This window comes from Zonotrichia leucophrys, chromosome 15, assembly GCF_028769735.1.
Source record: "Zonotrichia leucophrys gambelii isolate GWCS_2022_RI chromosome 15, RI_Zleu_2.0, whole genome shotgun sequence".
Lineage (NCBI taxonomy): Eukaryota > Metazoa > Chordata > Aves > Passeriformes > Passerellidae > Zonotrichia > Zonotrichia leucophrys.
The window spans coordinates 1,951,315-1,967,664 of NC_088185.1; the positions used below are offsets into that span (position 1 = coordinate 1,951,315).

General features: G+C 46.0%; 1 long non-coding RNA gene across 1 annotated transcript in view; it reads left to right on the forward strand.

Moving 5' to 3' along the window:
- The first annotated feature begins 11,895 nt into the window (after positions 1 to 11,895).
- The window catches only part of LOC135454749 (uncharacterized), a 71,000-nt gene continuing 66,545 nt past the window's right edge, over positions 11,896 to 16,350 (forward strand). The window contains exon 1 of the long non-coding RNA XR_010442193.1: positions 11,896 to 12,137. This is a non-coding gene — a long non-coding RNA (uncharacterized LOC135454749). The remainder of the gene's footprint in view (positions 12,138 to 16,350) is intronic.

The window sequence follows — 16,350 nt, forward strand, 5'->3', positions numbered from 1 at the left end:
CTCCCAAATCTTGGCTGTCTGCTCCGGTGAAGGCCACAGCCCCCTCAAGTGATGGCTGCACCTGCTCTGCCCTGCTACCCTCACCAGACAAACAGCCCTCCTAGCAGTGACTTGGAACAAACTGTCTGGCAGGAAATGGGAATGAAAAGCACAAGAATCTCCTTCTCTGGGGTCAGGAGTGCCTGTTCTTGGCAATAAATCAAAGGAAGCAAATTTCCTTTGAATAGCCTGGACTTGAACAAAGACGGTCCATCTCCCAGACAAGGCAGTAGACTTTGTGACTGCAGGAAAGAAGGATGATCTTTGAAGAACATGCACAGGGTTGTATGAGAATGTTGCCTTTTCATATTTGACTGCAGTGTGTAGATTTGTGCCACAATCCAGACAAAAAACTCCAACTGAACACTATTACAGAATGAGCAAAGGCTCTGGAGCACAGAAAAATTATCAAGACTTCTGCTGACCCTGCTTGCCTTTGAGTAGAGTGCCACATGATGAGTATTCAATTGCCTGTGGTGTCCAGCCAGATATTGTTACAGACCTGAATCAAAACACACCTCCCTGCCTTACTGCCCCAGAGAAGGGGCTGCCTGTTATCCTGTGAAATTTCCTCTGCTTGTCTGTCAGGGCTGCTGTGCTGTAATCTTGGAGGATAATCAACAGCGAAACCATTCATAAATCACAGCAAACAGAAAAGACGCCGATAGGGTCTTAAATTTCAAGCCTGTGAAGCCATCATTTCAACAATGACAGTCAAAGGGGAGATTAAGAATTCTTTTACATGGAAAAGTTTTTCTTGGAAGAGCAACCCTCTCTTTGGTTGCCTGTAACTACAGTCATGTGGATTTGATTTTTACATGGCCCTTCTGCCCATTTGCAGGGAATGCTCTGCAGCCCCAACGGGCCTGTTCTCACACCAAACTGGCTTGTGGAGGGACAGCAGCGGGATTGGAATAAGGCAGCAAAAATGAAGGACTAAGGCTTTGCCCAGTGCTAGCAGAGGCCAAATGGGCTGCCTGTTTGGGAGGCAGTGGCAAGATGTTCCAGACCCCTCTTGGCTCAAGTCCACCATGCCTCCGGGTCCAGCTGCAGAATGGGACTAAGACTGGTGCCTTGTTTTATGGTGCAAGAAAAGTATTTGGAGATTAAGTGTACTTGCACCTCATGGTGCTTAAAGGTGTGAGGGTATTGTGAAGTCTGTTGCCAAAAAGGGAATGCAGGGCTGGATTAACGCCCCACCTGGAGGGCAGCTGATTTATTTCTGATCCAAGTGGAGTCTTGGTCCAAATGAACTTGCCCTGTTCATTTGGACCAAGTGCTGTGCTAGGAAGAAAGGAGGGAGACTGCATAGTTCTTGCCTTCCCTGCTGTGGATGTTGACCAGTGAGAGCCTGGGGAAGATGCAAGGGGAGCAGAGGAAGAAACGCCAAGTGGTGGAATACAGTCTGTATGCATCTACTGTGCTTCCTTCAGAGAGTCCTCCATTCAGAGTGGAAACAAGGTGGCTCTCTGCTGGTTTGTTTGCTCTCCCTGATTTCTAGACATACTCTGTGCTTTCTACTTACTTCTGCTTTTCTAGCCTGCTTGCTCCTGTGACAAGCAAGGGAAAATATCAGAAAAATATCACAGTGGGAAGGATGCTTCTGTTCTATGCATGATTAAAGAAGAAGAGAACACCAAAAGGTACTCAGAAGAATTAAAAAAAAATTCAAAAAAGCAAGTGTTTCATAGCTTAACATTTTCTGGATTTTTTTAAATGGAAGACACATGGATAACTGAGGATAACTCTCCCCTAGAAAATAAAACACATCTCTTTATTTCAGATTTTTCTTGTAAGCAATCATTTAAAACACAGGACCAGAGCAGAGCTGTAAAGCCTCACTGAACAGCTTAGAGATGAAATTCTTGACTCAACAAATAGGTGTCATTATAAGAACTCTTACAGTTCGTATTCTTGGCTAGCCTGTTGTGATAGTGTTGTGTCTCTTTGATTTATGACACATTATTCCCTCCTGTAATGTCTAACAGTCAACGGCACATTTCTCCTCCAGCTATCCACCCCATTTAGCACGTTTATAAAGCTTGGAAGGACAACAACAGCTCTCAAATTGCCTGTTGGGATGGGGCACGTTGAAAACGGCATGACGCAGTGACACGTGATGGACAATGGGGGAGATGTTCTCTTAGCTCTATTTCCTCCTGCTCTAAATCAGGTATGACATGAAAGAAATTATTTGGCACCATATGGTGACCTGAGGATTGGAAGGCCGTCTCCTTCCAAGAGCAGTAGCTGTCAACCTGTCACTTGTGGAAGAAAACCAAGAAAAGCAATTCTAGTCAGCTTAAATTCACTGTAGAGGAGCTGTGTTGCTGCTGAGAGTCCACAAATGGGGGGAAAGTCAGAACTCACTGTCCTAACTTTTCAAGTTAAAAGTCTTTGGTTCCCATGTCTAAGCTAATATCCCACTAAAAACCAACCTGAACATCTCTCCTAGTGAAAGAGTGGGAGCTGAGAATGGAGCCTTCCTGAAGGATATCGGTCCATAGATGCTGTAACTCAGTGAATTCGTTGTGTGAGGTCATTTGCTGAAAAGTCTCCTACTTGTTTATCCTCATCAGCAGATCCCTCACAGACAGCCCTCCCCTGGGGCTGCCTAGAGGTGAGCCTGCATCACTGGAATTCACTCAGCCTTTTCTGATTTCTATAATCAGAGGCAGAGAGAGCCTGACCGGTGTGTGGTGCTCAGAGGGACTGACCTGTGTCCCTCTCGTCAGTTCTGCCCGTGCTGTATCCAGCTGCTCAACAGATGGGGCTGAGCCAAACCCCCCAGCACGGGATTCAGGCTTGGCCAGGCCGGCCAGTCAGAGCTCTCTGCACTCACTGAATTGCCATCAAGGTTTCAGCATTGGTGCAGGGCCAAGTATGGTCACCTGTGCCCTGGCAGCTGGGCTGAGACCACTGGAGTCATCAGCTAAATTGCCTTGAATTGATGACCTGCAGACTTAAAGCTCTGCAACCCAGTTCCCATTATGCACCCAGCTCCCATTTCCTTTTGTATTTCTCTCATAGAAAAGTAACAGGAAAAGCTATTACTGGCTTTATGAAATGTAAGTTCATACAGTGTTTCCTATAAGACTTCAAGAAACTCCTTGTTAAAGCAGATAAGTTAATCTGTCTTTTGATTCAGGTCACAGTATGCTTTCAGCTTTAAATCACCACAGTACAGTAACTAATGGCATTTGCCATAGAAATGATGTTGAAAAAACAAGGAATCTGGGCAATTACTAGATGTATATTCCTGGGGAAAACAACCCACGTAAAGACAGTGTCAGGGAAAAGGATGATTGATCATCTGAATTTTGCTCCCTTGTGCTTTCTTGCCCACTTTCTCCACAGTGTACTATTAACTATTGCACAATTACGGTAATGGAACCTGCCAGCAGACTTTGCCACGTGAGGGACACGGGCACTGTCAGGAGAGGCTCAGCAGGGCTTTTTATCCATGCAGGCTGAAACGGCACAGCCAGAGCAGTACAGTCCCTTCAGGCATCCAACTTTCAAACATACTAAAGTAAGAGTTTTACCAGAGTTGGGTTTTTTCCACTTTGAATTCTTGATAGAATGCTGTACATTCCAGTCTTGTCTCAGAGCTCATTAAAGTCAATGTAAAGACTTCTGGTGACTTTAATTAGCAGTGGTCTGAACCCTAAAGCTGATCAAAACTCCCACCAAACTGTAAATATGGAGGTGTTCTGTTTGCATTGCAGATCTAATATTTGGCTACAAGGCAGGGATGCTTGGAACTGTTTTCTCTATGCTCTCTGTGTGTTCTTCAGATGCCTGGTAGTTTTACTGGATTGTTTTTAATTATAGTGTTTTTTATTAGGTTAAAAGAAATCGCCAGTTTCAATCTCAGTGTAAAACAGAAGCAACTGACAGCTCCTGAAGTCAATGAGTGAAATTTGCTTCTCTTACAGTAGGTGTAGTTTTGTTCAGCTGTTGGCCACTGGTGTGAGAGAGTTTGTTCTCATGGTACATCTGCTCCACCCACATGCCACAGCCCCATGGAAAAAGTTCTAATGCTGAACCTGCACTGTGGATTTTGCAGTGTGCAGGGCCAGTCCATGAAGCAATGGAAAGCAAAGAAAATCAATGTGCAGTAGAAAAAAAGTGCAATACAGAGAGATTTTATTTCAAGCCTGTTCAAGGGAAAAAAAAAATCAGGGACAAACCCAAAGCTTTGCTGGATGGTATTGTTCTGAACTGCCTTTGGAAAGGTGTGTCACTTGTTTTCTAGGCTGCCACAACACCCTGGGATGCTGTAAAAATAGCTGGCAGTACCTGACTGACAGGCAGGAGACGTGTGACCCTAAATTATGGTGTTTTCCTTCTCATGATGAAATGAATGCTGCCTTAGACAGAGGCTGAAATACATCTGTTTGCGGTGGGAGTGCCATTTTAGGCCCGTTTCTTTTTGAAACTGGGGTTGGAATTGCCAGGGATCAGCAGAGCTATGGGCTCACAAAGAGGGCACTGTCTTTGAGGAATCTTTACATAAGCCCTGCACGACCAAGGCAACAGGAGTTTGCACAGCTGCTGCTGGAAGCAAACATGTACTTTTAGCTGACCTGGGCTGATGACTTTGGGCGTTAAATCTGACGCTTTCCAGATGTACAGACCTCTCCTGCCACAGTCCCCAAACATTCAGTCCCCAGGTAAAAAGGAAAATAATAACAAAAATTATAGCAATAGTAAAAAGGCACTTATAAATACCACACTGTAGTGTATATTGCAGACCTGACATTAGTTGCATGGTCCAGTTCAAAGGTGGGCGGCATTATCTTCTCTAAGAGCTGTGTTTTGAACTACACTTGGTTCAGAGCTAATTAGTGCTGCATCTGTCTTGCTTCTCATCTCTGGTGAAGCACCTTGTTCAGAAAAGGTGGCAAAATATCCAGATGTGTTGGGAATTGGCAAACATCTGTCTGTGAGCATAAGACCCCAGGGAATAGCCCTAAATCTGTGCTGAGCTCGGAAGCGTTCACAGGACAGAGGCATCTTGCCAAATAATCAGAAAATTAAGTTTTGTGCTTCATGGCAAAACAAAACCATGCTCATCAAGGGACAGGTTTACAAGTGGGGATGGGATGGGATGGGATGGGATGGGATGGGATGGGATGGGATGGGATGGGATGGGATGGGATGGGATGGGATGGTTGTACAATATTGTCACTGGACAGGTGGCAGGGAATGGGCTGGCTGCTCCCCCACCCCGTGTCCTGACTCTGTGTGTGCTGCTGCAGGCTGGGAGTTGTGCTGTGGAAGTCACTGCTGGCTGCACAGCAGGCTCTGGGTTGACACTGTTCACTTGATTCTCAGAAGGAAGTGGAACCTCATCCTTGCTCCAGACCCAGCATAAATTGCTTTCCTCCCTAGACTGGTTATTTTTAACAATAATTCTTGCCCTCATGCATCTCTGCAGCCTTTGGATGTTCATAGGGAGGGTGATTAAAGGGCGTGGGGTGCTTGAAGAGGATCATTTATTTTATTCCATTTTATTTAGGTGTGGTATTTATAAAGGCTCTAAAATTGGCAGTGAGAGAAAGGCACATATTCTTCTGTACTGGAGACTGCCCCAAAACAGACAGACAGCTGCAGCCCAGCCTCTCCTTATTTTCCCTGCCAGCTCTCTCAAGCATGACCTGGTTTGAGGACCACCTTCAGTGAGATCAAAAGGTGATTTTCCCTGTGCTTGCACCACATGCCACTTCACTTTCACACCACCTGTCAGCTGGGTGCCAAGTGAGACAGCAATGAATTCTGGCCTCCCCAACTTGAACCATGAACATCTCCAGGAAAGATAACAATGCAGTGAAGGTGAAATTAGATCTGAGAGCCTGCAAAGCCCTAGAGATGTGTTCTTGCCATGGTGAGCTGAGGCACCCAGGGAAATGGTTACTCAGAACTCTCTCTCATCAGCTGGGGATTCTTTAATCTCTCCTCCCTGGTGTGTTGCATGTCATCATGTGAAAGGATCCTGGAAATACAAAGGCATTCAGTAGCAGAGAACAGGGCTGTTTGGTGCTCATTTCTGCAGGACTTTTCAGCTACAGAGCAGTAAGCTTCTCACATCTTCCTTCCTTCCTCGCCTTTCTTGCTTTCTTAATAACAGCAGTGCAGTCAAAGGGAGATTTGCTCTCTTGAAACCTTTGTTTTTCTCTCTGGCTGTCATGAAACACCCTTGTTTCCAAATTTTTCATGGGATAAAATTTCAAAACATCTTGCTTTGCAGAGGGAACTAAGTTTTGCTCCAACATTTTTTGATCAAAAGTTCTGGTATGCTACAAATTGATGTGTTTCACTTTAGTTTGTTCAATTAACCCTGAAAGCTTTGCTTTAGCTCCACTCAATGCTGAACATCAGCCTTGAATTGGATTTCCTTCTAGCATCTTTCATGCAGTAACTTAACACCTGTATTTTTCAGGGAACAATGTGTAGCTGCTGTGATGTCTCACAGACCTTAAGAGTCTCTGCACCATGGCAGATTGAGTCCTCGAGGAAACAGGCTGCAGAAAAGATGAGACATCTAAACCACAGCCCACTGAGACTGTGTACTTATAGGAAAATGAGGTTTTAATGGTTTATTGAACCATTCAAACCAAAACATAGTTTCTGATTTTGTTCCAACTGGCCTTGAAGAAAATACTTCTTCTTGACTTTTCTTAATTGAAAAAAAAAGGGGGGTGTTTTTATTTCTCTATTGTGAAAGGAAAGAAGGTTCAAAATCAGGATGTTTTTCTCCCTGAAAATTTCAATTTTGTGAAAACTGCCTCTTTACTGGGCAGCCTTCCCAAAGGGAATCCCCAGCCAGCCCCAGTGCTAATATCAGTGCACAGTGTTTGGAGCTGATCCAAAGGTCATTCACGCCATTAGACATTTTTATCGTGGACTTGAATAAACTTTGGACCAGGCTCTTTTGGCAAGAGCATGCACAGTCTGGAAACCTAAAAATAAATCCTGATTTGGAGCCATACACAGCTTTTCAGTCACCATGATGGTACATTGGTATGAGCTTGTCAGAGAGGTGATGAGATGATCTGGTCTCCTCTCTGGCCAGAGAATCTTTAGCTGTTTGTTGAAATAAACTAGGAAGGAGATGGTGTTCCACAAGCTCAATGTTAAGATCTCTTGGTGAAGAATTTTCCTGTGAAGCATCAGCCCTGGAAGGTTGAGATAGAAGGTGTTGTCTCAAGGGATGATCTGGTTTTCTCTTCAAGAAGATTTTCAGCAGTAGTAGCTCCTGGAATATGTAAGATTGTCATCCTCAGTCCTAGGAAATTGAGAGGACCCTCCATGATGCAGTTTTGCAGCAGTACTTTTGGGAGCCAGCAAAATGGGCTGTGCCAGAAGGGAAGAAAAACTGCTCAAAGGACAGAATTTACACTTTTTCTTGTTTGTCTCCTGTCCATGATCTGAGATGTTCACAGGAATCCAGGGTGAGAAGAAAACCCTTGGTAACAGTAAATCTCTATCCTGCCATTCACCATCAGTGTGCACCATGAAGGGATAGCTCTGAAATTCTGACAGGGAATATCATGCTGTAATTACCATGTCTAAACCCTTTCACCTGGAGTTCACTGCAGCTCTCTACAATGACCTGAGTCAGATCTGTGTGTGGAAAAAGCAAAGTGTTTCCAGCATCTCGGTTTTATTTCTACTGGCACAAGTGTTTCCTTGTGTCTGGTGCTGCTTGCTGGCTGATGAACCCTTGGCTGAACACAAATAACTGGTCACTTGCTGAGGTTGTATAAGTGGCCACACGAGGAAGAAACATGGAGAAACATGTGACAGCATCCTGCTGGAGCAATGCTGGTGGCTGTGGTCAAGCCATCAGGAAGTCTATCCAAAGGGCTCCATTTCAACTCGTTGTTCTATTTCCTTCCTATATATCTTTTTCTGTCCATCTGGGTATCAGATACTTTGTTTTCTGTCCACAACAGGAAGGAGTTTGCCCTCTCCATGAGGTTTGTAGCCACCACTATTTCTGTGGGTCCTTCATCACTTATTGCTGTGATTCTCCTGATTCTCAAGACAACTCTCTCAGCTACAGCAGTCCCTGTTTAAGGGTGTTAAGTTGTGGCAGTAATAATGCTGGCCCTGGTGAGAATACAAATGTGTAGTTTGTTGATCCTGGCCTGCAGAGCAGTACTACTGCCTGGCAACTACACCACAAGAGCTGGCAGGCACACTGATTTCCAGCTCACTGCTCTGAAAGGGGAAAGGGTGTTTTCAAATTTCTTCTTTCCCTCCGTCTGCTCCAAGTCAGATCCTGCCAGGAAGCTTTGGAGAGAAGCTCTGGTGTTCATCTGCGCCTCCCAAGCTGAGTGTGATGGCCAGGCTCTTTCTCCAGGACTTGGATACCCAGCAGAATTTACTGGGTCTCAGCAGTGGGTGGGGATCACTGCAGGCTGAATGTGAGCAGCATGTGGGGCAGTGAAGAACTGAGGTCCTGACAGAGCGTGGTTTTGGGGGACTCCTGCCAGAAGTGGGGGTCACTTCCAGTCATCCACTGGTCAAAGAGGCTAATTCTAAAAGCAGAAGCTGGGTTCCAGATGCTCATGTGGTCACACATTGCAGGGAGCATCACACACTGGTTACCCATCACTGAAGAACTGAAGCACACACCAAAAATGCTTGGCTGAATCAGAATGTGCTTAGATGTCCTGTGGATTACTGTGAATTACCCTGCTGAAGGACATCAGGGACACATTCTGGACTGGCAGCATGTCACACCTCCACTCTGCATTGCCCAAGGATGTGAAGTAATTCGATACCTCAGGAGGGAAAGATGCATTTCTGTCCTGTACCACTGATATTTTCTGAATCTACAGTGTTCCATCCAGGTCCTCTGGGACACCCAGGGACACCTTACATTCAGTTATTCTAAGGTTGTATTTTGTATCTGGTTTAACGGGACTGTCCTGTCTGACAGGGAGAGGCAGGAACTGTAGAGAAATGGAGCTTATGAGCCATGTCTGTTGTTGGCACTTTGCCACCACCTCCTCTACAAGGAAACCTGCAAGCCCTTTTGGGGAGCAGCATATTGTCCTAAGCACAATCATGTGTTCACTGCACAGAGCACTTAAATGTCTGTGTGTGTGTTAGGGGCCAGCTTTTCATTGAAGCCTGGTCCCGTTTCAGTCTCTCTTCCTGAATGTTCAGTGTTCAGAGGCCTGAGCTAAATATGAGTGAAAATGTGCCAGGGGGCTTTGTTGGGGTTGCTCACCAGCAGAACAACGATGCCAGCAAATTAGGGAGAAAACAAGCACCACCTGATTTGTTCTTGCCCAAGGGCAACACTCATTTATGCATCCTGTTTGCTCCATATAACATGGGTACACATATGTTACCGTGTCCAACCAGCTACAAAAATGCTGTGGATCCTTGGGGGCCCTAGGGAGGCCTGGCATCATCTTTTCTCAGGATGTCAGTGAAATGTTTACATCCATGAGGCACAGTGTGAATTACACATTGCTCCATAGCTGAGCTTTCTGATTTAGTTTAGGGTGGGGCAAATGCAGAGCACAGAACAGCCCTCATGCACATGTTCTTGTGTTTCTTTGAAATGTTTAAATTATCTGCAGGGCTCCATAAGGAAGCAAAGCCCCAATGCAATGGAGCTAAGATGACACTGCTTCCTATCTGCCCAGGGATAATGGTTTAAGTGCAATCTCGTGATCTATGAATTTTAGGTAGTTTTTTCTTTAATTCACCTTTTACAGCAATATCAACTCCAGCCTTGTCAGTCTGCAGTATCAAATTTACCTGTCGGTATCAAATTTCTCTCTCAGTGTTTGTGAAGATTATAAAAAGCCTCCACACCTTACAGCAGCACCATGAGTTAGGTTTGGAACTGGGTTGGGATGGGATGTCAAAAATACACCCAGGAACACTTCCCCTCCCCTCAGGGAACAGCCACCTCAGGGTAAAAGGCAGCAGCTGTTCCATGCTTCACATCAACAGTGATAGAAGAATGTATGGCTGAAACTTCAGAGGGGGATCTATGTTGGCAAGAGTTAATTGCCCTGTTTGCAAATGGTCTAAACAGAAAGGTTAATGCCCAGGGATTGTACGGCACAACCTTGATTTTCCATCTGCTTTGATGTCTCAATTAGTAGAACTCAGGGCAAGGGCAAGGGGGAGCAACTGCTTGGATGTTTCCAGCTTTTTTTGGGGGGGAAGAAAAAAAAGGTTTATTTATTAGAATAGGCAGGTCACAATTTAACTGAGAGATTGTTAAAGGAATTCAGAGGCTGTGGGATTTATGACAAGGTGATGAAAGAGGAACTCTGATAGTTACTCAATAAGCTTCTTTTTCCAAGAACATAAAGTTAAAAAAAAAAATTTAAAAATGAGGATTTTTTTTTTATGAATGGGTTCTTGTGGTGTGCAGGCTGCTAACACTATCAACATTGTTTCTGGGGAACTCCAGGCATCTAATCAATCTTCATTCTGTAAGAAAACGTTCCAAATTATACGAAAACCACATGGCTTCTCCTGTTTGTAGGGAAAAACCTGACCTGACCCCATCTGTGCTCCAGAATGGCTGAGTTCCCACCTTAGGACTAATTCCAGCAAGAGCTGTGATCCATTTCCATTGTCCTAGCACACAGAAGAAGGCACTTTGTGTAAAGACACGGCTTTCCTTAGGATCCCAGTGAGGGAGCTGATCCAAGGAACGTGTGGAGGGAAGGATGGGACCGGGATCATTACCATGGACATCCAGGCCATTCCAGGCCGTTCATGTCTTTCTAATCATCTGCCTGAGCTTGTTTCCCCTGCAGCCTCCTCGCTGCCAGATCATTCCCACAGGTTCCATTCCCGTGTCAGATGCTGGCGTGCTGTCTGCCCTGCTCCAGCACTGCCCAGCGGGAGGCCAGCCCTCGCTGCTTCCACAGGGCATCTCACAATCTGCTCTAAACTGCACAGGGCTGGGAGCAGCCACCTTTCATTTGACCTTTCTACACACAGACATCATGCCACAGGCATGGCGGGTGTAAAATAAATATTTGTTATATGTGTATCTGTAAAAACGCAAGTTCACAAAGCAAAATGCATTTTTTCCTTTGAAGAAAAGAGACTTCTGCTGAAAAGATGTTATCCTTTGAATACTGGTAGTTTGTGTGATAAATTATCCTGCTGTTTCCTCAAGATCTTGTGCAGAAGTGCTGTGCATCCTGGTCACTAGTTTCAAAGCCTGGTTCAAACCAAAGCAAACTGCAACAAGTCATCTCTGGAAAGCAACTGAACTGTGAAAAGCTCTGGAGATCAAAAGAAAGAAGCTACTGACAAGACAAATGAGTTGGCTCTTTAGACATAGGCTGCAGTTACAGGACTTGCTTCCAGTTTCCAAACTTCAGCAAACATAGGAGACAATTTTAGATTCTACATCTTGGCTTATAAGAATGGGGAGCAATGTGTAAATGAAATTAAAGGCAACGTGATGTAGCAGAGCACTGGACTGGGATCTCAGGTGGCTGGACTAGCTGGGTCATGGGAATCTCTCTGTGCTTCATTTTTCCAGAGGACATCCTGCTCTTTTGCAGCAGACTTTGGCAGAGAGCAGGATTAATTAATATAAGAAAATAACCCTTCACATAAGAAAATCTTTTTCATACATCCTTGCATAAAGAAACCCTTCTTTAGTTGCTTATAGCACAAACTGCCATCACAAGAACTGAAATTTGTTTTCCTTCTTGTACCGTTGCTGTCCCTGCCCTGATTAGCCACACCTGGGGTGGTCATTAGCCCTGAGGGCATCAACGGTCCCTGATGGCCCTGAGAGCCTCACCTGGGGTCTCCACCCAAACTCCTCCTATGGGGTGGGCCCTTGAATCCAGCTCAGCTCGGACCTGAGGCTCTCCCCTCTCTCCAAGCAGCGCTGTAGGGATGGCTGCTCATGGCCTTAGCTGATGTGGTCCCTAAATCGTTGACAGTTCTTGTCTTGACCTTGGATGTTCCTTGACCTTGCTGGGTGCTGACTGGACTGCGTCTGACCCTGCCCTGCCCTCCCAGGCTGTGCTGTGGGTTCAGCTGAAGCTGGCTGCCACCTCCACTGCTCTGCTCACTGCTCTCAGGTATGCTGGGGCTGCTTGGCACAGGCCTGGCACTGCTGGCCTTGGTTCTCTGCTTGGGGTTTGGCTCCCTCTCCTGAAAGGAGCAGCAGGCTTTTGACAAACCCTCATGCAGAAGATGCCCAGTTAGCAAAGGGACTGTTGTGAATAATTGTAGCCTTTCGGGTCACAGCACTCTCAGCTTTACTGGCTTTCCTGGCCAGATCTGCTTGAGGCTCAGCCTGTTTCAGGACTGGCTCTTTCTTCCCTCTGTCTGTGGGGAGCAGCAGGTGTCTGGAGAAGTCTGGCAGAGTCTGATGCCTCATGGGTTGGTGACACATTACTGAGTCCATCAGGATGCTGCAGCTGACTCAGGTCACCTGCCCTTTGCAGCCCATCCAGAGGCCACAAGGCTGAGGGCCTTTCCTTTGGCATTAAAAAAATAAATAAATAAAATTAAATCATACAAGCAGCCGTATGGAGCTGCTTCTTGTGTGCATAGCTAAGTCACATCTGGATTGTTGGACAAGGTATCCATGGTGTCACCGTCCTGCCTCAGCCTAGCAGTGCCAATGCCCCAGCACAGTGCCTGCCTGGACCTGGCAGCACAGATGTCCCCCACCTGTGCCTCGGCTCTGCGTGGCCTCACGTGCTCACAGGGTTAGCTAGTGAGTAGCTCCAGGGTCTGCTGCAAGGCTCTTTATTCCCACAAAAAAGGGAGAAAGAAAATAAGTCCTCTGAGGTGAACCTGCCTGTACAAATGTTTTCCTTCTTGAATGTTTTCTGAAATATAAAACACCTGCCATCTGGGTAAATACACCTCAAGGAGAAAGGGGTAGTGTCTGGGGCAGGTAAGCCTGCCTGGACCTTCTCAAACACATTTGGAAAAACACAGTCAACTGGAAAATCCTCAATATTGTTGCTTCAGCACTGCTGCACTGGTCTTTGTTGCCCAGAAAGCTTTGGTAACCAGCATTCATATGACCAAACCAAAATATTTCATGGTATGTACAGGCTCAAAAATCTCTCAGTGGACCAGTCTGTCTTATCAGTGGCAGAAACAACTTCCAAGGCTGTTATCTGAATGCTGTGCTGAAAGCAACGTGGGCTAGGTGAGGGATGGAGAGAAACTTTACTATATCCTGGCATCCCTCTAGCCTTGGACCAGGTTTACTCCTCTCTTGACAATCAGTTTATATTTTTTTCCTGGATCTGGTGCCACTAAAGGCCCTGGCATTCAATGTGCAGCACAGCAACCCTCAAAATGTACAAAGCAAAGGTGGGTCAGGGAATGCTGAAGGCATTCTGGTTTAGATGGCTGCAGAAGCAGTGGCACACGTCCCCTCATTGCTGTTCCTGAGCCATGTGAGCAAGTGGCTTCTCTAGGTCAAAACTGGGGCAGGGTGAAGCCTGGATTGCCTGACTGCTGCTTTTTTACTTCCCACCCTGCAGGCTATGAAAAAACACTATGATTTTATTTATCCAGGAGACCAAGGCTGCTCTGACAGCCAGACTGGTTCCCTGAATGAGGAAAAAAAAGAGGCATATTTTTGAACTCTTTCTGTGGAACACACATGTGCTTGCTCTCTCCTTCTTAAATATCATCAAGGAAAGTTGAGAAAATTCAGAAAGAAATGTGTTTTGAGCTTTCCTTGTCTACCTTCAGTGTGTTTTTGTTTCTTTCCAAAACAGTTAGATTTCCAGACAAAAAGAGTTGGGACTTTGCTTTGAGTTTCTTGGCTCTTCTCAGTTCATGTTTCCCTGGCCATTCCTTCATTCAAACAGAGGCTTTTGTACATAGTATATGAAGTTGAACCGAGGGCAAATATTATTACAGTCTCATGTTCTGAGCTGACACCAACCAAGCCTCCCTCTGCAGTGCTCCAGCAGGATTTCATGTCAAGTTGTTCCCCTGCTCCAGAGGTCTGACTGTGCCCTTCTTCAGGGCAGGACTGAGCAGGGCTGTTCAGAGAACACTCCCTGCCCAGCTCAGACTGGCTTGCACAGCTGAAATCCAGGTGCTTTGTCTGGGCAAGGCGAGTGCTGAGACTTTCAGTGGTGTTCACAGTGAGAAGAGGGAAAGCAGCAGTTAGATCTGGCCCCTGGCTGTGGACAGGGAGCAGGACAGAGTTCAGAAATTAAAGTGGTTTGAAGGAAAGGCACTTCCCCAGGGACAAGGTGGAAAAAAAATACCTGGAGGATAACTTCCAAGACCAGCCTTGAAGCTGCTAATAGTCTCTTCATTATCTCTCCCTACTTTCATCTGACTCTTTTACCATTTTGCCTTTTCTTGAGGCCTTCCTCTTTCAGCTGTTCCACTAATTACTTCCTTGCTTAACTTTGAAGCCCTGCATGGCTGTTACTTATTTTCCCTTTCAGCTGGTTGATTATTTTCATCCTTTGCTCTCCTCTTCAGCAGCAGCAAAAAGATGGCAAGCAGAGATGTGAGTAAAGGAGGCTAAGCTAGTAAGGAAAGAAGTTCTATTCCTTTGAGGAGACTCTGGATCTAGTCAAATATTCCTGCAGTAGCAACAGTTTTGTATCTGAGGAAACTGGCCTGAGACATGCTGTCACTGTGGTGAAGTACTTTTTGTAAGAAATTTTTGGTGAGTGTTTTGGAGTTATGTTTTTCCCACTTAAGCCTTTGGAACTTGGGATTTAACAGAAGTTATAGGTACTAGTAAAGCCCTAAAATATACTGAAGTGCTGGATTTGATACTAGGAGAGGGAATTCTGTATGGCTGCCCCTGGGCTTTAGGAAAAGGGCATGAAGGAAAAGAGCATTATGACCCAACAACTGCAGTAACTATCCAACTGCTCACCCTGCCCTGGTCTTTTCTGTCCCTGACAATGTTCTTGTTGACCCAAATTTTCCCCTGCTTTGGAGTTTATGGTTCAAGTGCAGCCTCCCCAGCCCCTCTGATGGGAGCCAGCATGCAGATGGAGCTGGGTGTGGGAGCTGGTCCCCCTTGGTGTGACTGCTGTCCCCTGGGAGCTGTTCTGGCAGGGCTTCTTTAATCTTGTGCACTTTGGAAAGTTTCCAGACTGTCTTTTTCTGCCCCCTTGCAGACTCACAGCTAATATGCGCATTGCTTTAATTTGTTCTTCAAATGAAACCCAATTATACCTGTAGGTGCCTGGCTGTTAAGGCAGTAATTTACTTCATGGTAGCTTAGTGTGTTTTTTAAATGCCTGGTTTGCTGTGGGGTGTCTGTTCATTGCAAGGCTGTGCAAACCTGTAAAACAGCACTGGAAAGAATTTCTTAAGGGGAATAAAAGAGGCTCAAGGTGAACCATGCTTCTTCTGTTTACCCATAGGGCCATAAAAGAACTAAAGTGTTGGTTCTGCTTTACAAGCTTTTCAAATTTGTGGACTCTCTCATCGTTGGTTTGTGTATTTTTTAAGGATTTGGAGAGGGAGAGGGACGTTGCCTTCTCTCTGTATTTTCTATGTGGTACCAGTGTGGATTGTGTGAGGTGGGATGAGCTTCAAGTGTCAAAGCATCTCTAATCTCAAAACATCTTTTCCAGCCTCTCTGCTGACATTGCATTTCCCATGTCCTGTGCTTTATCTTGCACCTGATTTGGGCTGACTCTGCCCACATGAACTAAGTTCCCTGGTAGAGACTGGATATTTAAATCCCAAGAATTTTCCTGAATTACCAAAAAAACACCCAAAAAAAGCAGAAGCCAAGTGATTCAGGTCATACATGTTGGCTGCTGACCCGTGTGGTAGCTAGAAGGGGTGATGTTCAGATGTTCAGATGGTTTTGGCTCTCCTTTGCCCAAGTTTGTCGTCACTTCTCTGCTCCTCCAGAGCAAAGATGGACACTCCAGATGGAGGCCTGCTTTGCCAGGGCTGCTGAGACTTGCTGAACAGATTGGATGTGTGTGTTCATCCTGGGATAAACAGAGCAGCCTCACTGGAACCAGCGAGGCGGGGCTGGTTAATGCGCTGGGAGAGAAACTGAGATGGGGGGAAAGCCCTCAGCAGTGGGCCAGGGAAGGAGGGGTTTGGGCAGGAGGAGGCTGCCAGGCTGCATTTCATGCTGCTCCATGGCAGGGGTGCTGCAGGAGGCTGCCAGGCTGCATTTCATGCTGCTCCATGGCAGGGGTGCTGCAGAGCCATCTGCAGAGAGCAGACACTCTGGGAGGAAGCAGAGCAGCTGCTGGCAGCAGTTGTGCTGAAGTGGGGGGAGCAGCCCTGCACAGCCCGAGGACTGCATGAGCAGTAGTA